Source organism: Phyllobates terribilis, unplaced genomic scaffold, assembly GCF_046119375.1.
Source record: "Phyllobates terribilis strain yellow unplaced genomic scaffold, ASM4611937v1 Scaffold_3__8_contigs__length_932513732, whole genome shotgun sequence".
In the NCBI taxonomy this organism is placed as follows: domain Eukaryota; kingdom Metazoa; phylum Chordata; class Amphibia; order Anura; family Dendrobatidae; genus Phyllobates; species Phyllobates terribilis.
The window spans coordinates 530,487,273-530,493,272 of NW_027362763.1; positions in this window are offsets into that span (position 1 = coordinate 530,487,273).

A 6,000-nucleotide genomic window follows, 5' to 3' on the forward strand; every position below is an offset into this window, starting at 1 on the left:
ACAATGGGGATAGGGGAAAATATATGTATGTGGGTTAAGAACTGGCTCAGTTATAGGAAACAAAGGGTGGTTATTAATGGAGCACACTCAGACTGGGTCTCAGTTAACAGTGGGGTACCACAGGGGTCAGTATTGGGCCCGCTTCTTTTTAACATATTTATTAATGACCTTGTAGGGGGCATACAGAGTAGTATTTCAATATTTGCAGATGACACTAAACTCTGCAGGGTAATCAATACAGAGGAGGACAATTTTATATTACAGGAGGATCTATGTAAACTAGAAGCTTGGGCTGATAAATGGCAAATGAGCTTTAATGGGGATAAATGTAAGGAAATGCACCTGGGAAGAGGAAATAAAATGTATAATTATATGCTTAATTTTAAATCACTGGGCAAAACTGTCACTGAAAAAGACCTGGGTGTATTGGTGGACGACAAGGTCCTGTTTGGTGGCCAGTGTCAGGCAGCTGCTGCAAAGGCAAATAAAATAATGGGATGCATTAAAAGAGGCATAGATGCTCATGAGGAGAACATAATTTTACCTCTATACAAGTCACTAGTGCGACCACACTTAGAATACTGTGTACAGTTCTGGTCTCTGGTGTATAAGAAAGACATAGCTGAACTAGAGCGGGTGCAGAGAAGAGCGACCAAGGTTATTAGAGGACTGAGGAGTCTGCAATATCAAGACAGGTTATTACACTTGGGGTTATTTAGTTTGGAAAAACGAAGGCGTAGGAGTGATCTTATTACTATGTACAAGTATATAAGGGGACAGTACAAAGACCTTTCTACTGATCTTTTTACTCTGAGACCTGAGACGGGGACAAGGGGGCATCTTCTACGTCTGGAGGAAAGAAGGTTTAATCACAATCACAAACGCGGATTCTTTACTGTAAGAGCAGTGAGACTATGGAACTCTCTGCCACATGATGTTGTAATGAGTGATTCACTACTAAAATATAAGAAGGGCATGAATGCCTTTCTTGAAAAGTATAATATTACAGGTTATATATACTAGATTCCTTGATAGGACTTTGATCCAGGGAACTAGTCTGATTATCGTATGGAGTCAGGAAGGAATTTTTTTCCCCAATGTGGAGCTTAGTGTTTGCCACATGTTTTTTTTTTGCCTTCCTCTGGATCAACATGTTAGGCTATGGTTTGAACTAGATGGGCTTAGTCTTCCTTCAACCTTAAAAACAATGTTACTATGTTACTATACTCCTGACAGTTTCTCAGTGGTACCGCCTCTGGGTACCGTGTTGCATAGTCCAACACCACCAGGATTTATTGGTGTCCCCTGACGGACATAACTAAGGGTCCTACAAGGTCCATGGCAATTTGGTCAATGTGACCTCTATAATGGGTAAGTGGACCAGGGGCCTATGAAAGTGGGACTAGGGAGTAGTTAACTGACACGTAGGACAGGACCGACAATAATTAACAACCTCCAGGTGGCACCCAGACCAGTAGAACCTTTGAAGGACTCGCTCTTGGGTTTTGGCATAGGCACAGATGCCCCTCCAAAACATGAGAATTGGCTTTGTCTAGTACCCTACACCTATAGGGTCCTGGTACTAACAGCTTCTCTAATCCTTCCCCTCTCTGTTTAGTGACCCGATATATCAAATCCTCATTAACTGCAAAATAAGGAAACCTGGTGTCAGCCCCCGGCTCTTAGCCAACCCCATTCATCACAGTCACATTGTCCCATACCACTTTTAACCTAAGGTCCTCTATTTGAGCAGTTCCAAAATTCCCCCAGAAAACCCCAATTCAGGAATCTGCTCCTCCTGGGTCACTGTCTCGTCCTCGTCGCCAGCAAGGACACACAGGGGAAACTCATCCACTTCCAACTGCAATGGGGAATCTTCATGGGTGAACCGGCTCCGGTCTGAGTTAGTGGGCTCCCCCACCTTTCCCCACAAGTCCCAGAGCAGGCTGACGTCCCGTGGATACAGTGGATGCCCACGTGTTTCCCTGCGACAAACTGGTAGGGGAGTGTGGCCCTTAACAGGGTCACCAAGCTTCCGGAGTCCAAGAGACCCGACAACAATACTCCATTTAGTGTCACGGGACATGCCTGCGGCCCCTCACCGGGCTGATAGTCCACAGTGCAGGCAGGATAGGCATAGTATGAAGATCACCTCCCTATGCAGCAGTCCATTTGGTCATAGGACAACGGGCAGCTATGTGTCCAGGACCGTGATATCTCCAGCAGTGCAAGTCTTTCCCAGCGGATTTTGGCAACCCCTCAGTGACCCCTTGGGACCTCAGACTTCCCCCACTAGTGGCCCTACCACCCTTCCTTTGGGACTTGGGCTTCCTCTGGGTACCCCAGTATGGGGATTCAGCACCACCCAGCTTCCTTAAGTACCTCTTGACCACCTGGTATCTTTCTAGGGGGCCCAACAAGTTGTCCGCATTCCGGGGGCTCCCGGTCTGCACCAGCCTGGGGAGGGCGTGAATAAATCTGTCTATTACGACCCGCTCTATCATCTGGGCTGGGGTGGAGGACTCCGGCTGCAACCACTTCTGTACCAGATGCAGCAGATCGAACATTTGGTAGCAAGGGGGTTTATCACCGCAATATGCCCAGTGGTAGACTCTTTGAGCTCGGACAGAAATATAGACCCCTGAATGTGACAGTATTCAGTTTTTAGTTTAGAATACTCCTGTGCATCCTGTAAGGCCAGGTCATAATAAGCCTTTTAGGGCTCACCAGTTAGATAGGGGGCTAGCACCTCCGACCACTGCTATGGTGGTAGCTGCTCCCGCTCTGCCACCCTTTCAAGCACAGCCAAAAAAGCTTCCACATCATCGCCCAGGGTAATTTTGTGCATGGCTCATCTTACCGCTTTCCGAATGTATGAGTCAACACCTGGAGTTGGGGGGAGGAGCTGCCAGCCTTCCTCGAACCACTTCTGCGAGCAACTCCATCTGCTACTGTCGGAGCTTGTCTTGTTGCTGCTGCTGTTGGTGGATCTGTTGCAATAGCAGCTTACTTGTCTCCTGCTGGGCTTTCACAAGGTGCTTGATCAGGTCCTCCATCCTGTCGGCCGTCGATTCCTGGCTTATGGCCATCTTTACCAGGGCATGCGGTTTGTCCTCAGCCGCTACACGTGCCTCCTGGGGATCTTGGCCGCACTTCTACCACCACCTGTGGTAGATCGGCTCACTCAGCTGTACACGGAGGTAGACACGGGAACATTGTTTCTTTAAATTCTTACCTGGTTTATTATACAGGTGTCATAAACCATGATGAAGTAAAAATAAACATGGCCCTTTGGGCAAAACAGGAAAACAAAACAAAGTGGTCACACAAAGCACAGTCCTTGTGGTAGCGGGGATCCGCCCGCTCAGAGTTTAGCAACTCCACATGGTTCAGGTTAGTTCAACACAAACATCTCATATCTGGAGTTAGCCTAAACAGACCTACTGATCACTGAATGCCTCAGCAGGCCGTCTGTTTAAACCCCAGACCACACCCTGGAGTTGAGATATGGTGAACAACCTCCCACCAGCTATATGGTCGTTCACAAAAACCAAGCCCTTTTTAAAATGGCTGCTTAACCCCATGCAAAACTTAGTGTGCGGAAGCAAAACTTCTGAGTTTCAAATCACTGAAGCTAATAGCCTCAGTGAAACATACCTCCCCTCCAGCACTTTGCCAGTGACTTTGTCACACCAGATAAAAAGGGGAGAAGTTGACCCAAATTTTGTGTTGTGGGTGTGTGTGTGCAACACTAAGCATGGAGAACTGAAAGAGGAGAAGAGAGCTGTCTGAGGTCTTGAGAATCAAAATTGTTAAACAATTTCAACAATCTCATATCCATATCCAGAGATCTTGATGCTCCTTTGTCCACGGTGCGCAACATAATCAAGAAGTTGCGTGTGATGGAGGTGTGTTCCGGCACCATCTGTTACTGCCTCTTCTGAAAAACAGAACGAGACAAATCAGTCCTTCAGGAGACTATGGGTGTGTTCAGAAAACACCAGTGGCATAACGTCAAAAAGTATAAAGAAAAAAATTGCACTCACTGTCTTCTTAAAACTTCAGAACTTTAACGAAAAAGTTAAAACATTGGGTTGCAGTGGTGAATGGAATGCAAAGAGGATGACAGCCATTTCACACCAACCAGCTCTTCAACAGGTTCTTGTATACTTGTCAGTGGGAGTAATCTGATTTATATACCCAATCCCAACATGACGTGCAGCAAGTGGTATAAAAGCACAATATGAACATATAATCCAAAACATGCATAAACATATCAAAAACATAAAATGAAAAAGCAGTCAGCAACAAACAAATCATAAAACACTGACCTATCCAATTTATCCTTCAGCCCTGAGTTACCCTGTGAACATGAATGAAGTATCCATCTAGCTTCTCTTCTCAGTAAGGGTATGTGCGCACGATGCGGATTTGAAGCAGAAATTTCCTGAGCGTTTTTACATGCGTTTTTTGAAGTGTTTTTGTACATTAATAAATGCTTTTTTAAGCTAAATAAAGTTATTTGGTGGGATATTGCTTAAACCCTTGGATTACCATAGAACTGGGGTGAGTATATTGGTTCATTTAAATAATTAAAGAATGTATCTGCTGTAATTCAAATAAAGTGTTTACACTGTGTCTGTGTGTTTATTTAACTCTTTACTTTACTTTAATTAAGTTTGGTCTGAAAAGGTCTCATTGACACCTTGACATAACCAAACAAAAGAGCTGGGTGTCAGCTAGTCCCATTCACCCAACCTTCATTAGCATTTCTATTCATGTAATTTATGCGACTGCTGTGAGCTGTTAATTTTAGCCTGGAAAGGTGCCAATAGGCAAACATTTTCTCTGGCCATAATTACCATTTCACAGCTGGTTCGTTAGCCACTACATCCCCCGATCAGCACTCAGCATTGCTTTGGACACAACGTATTTATGTTGTGTCCAAAACACGGTGTTCTAATGTCTGTACACGTGAATCCACCGCATATAATGCGTATTTATGTTGTGTCCAAAACACGGTGTTCTAATGTCAGTACACGTGAATCCACCCCATATAATGACACTTCAATCGGTCAAAATCTGCAGCAGAGACTAGCTTGTCCGCTACAGAATTTGACATGCTGCGGGTGAGTTTGGGTACGTGGCCACGGTCAGGAGCCGCTGCAGGTTTGATGCTGCATGTTTATACAGCGTCAAACCTGCAGCGTCCAGATGTTACAGTATAGTGGATGGGATCTCTAGAAATCCCTTGTCCACTATGCGTGCATCAGAGGCTGCGAATCACCCGTGTACACTGACATGCAGCTCGTCTTTCAGGACCGCAGCATGTCAAATTCTTTTGCGGAGTCGCTAGTCTGCGCAACAGAAATTTGACCACTAGAAAGTATTGATTGCTGTAAATCCGCATGGTTCAGTGAACACATCTGGATTTACCTGTGTTCAATAGAATGCAACGTTTTGGACGCAGAAAAAATTTGCATCCAAAGCGCTGCTATGTCCGGATCGTGGGCACAGAGCCTAAAGTTAAAAAAAAAATGGGGTGGGCTCCCGCATCATTTTTATAACAATCAGAGGGAAATCTGACCACTGAGGGCTGATATTAGTAGCCACAGAAGGGGCCATTAGCCAAAAATGTTCCCTGGCTATTAATATCAGCCCACAGCTATTTGTTTAGCCTTTACTGGCTAGATTACAGGGGGACCCCTGAAAAAAATTGAAGTGGAGTCCCCCTATAAAATCTAACCAGCAAAGGCTAAACTAGACAGCTGCGAGCTGATATTAATAGCCAGGGAAGGGGCCATGAATAATAGCCCTCTCCGCGGCTATTAATATCACCCCTCAGCAACCCAGAAATAGTGCATCCATAAGATGCGCCAAATCTGGCGCTTAGTCTCTGCTCTTCCCACTGCCCTGTAGCGGTCGCGAGTGGGGTAATGGGGTTGGAATTCACGTCAGTATTGTATTGGCAGCTGACGTGAAGCCCAGGTTAGTAATGAA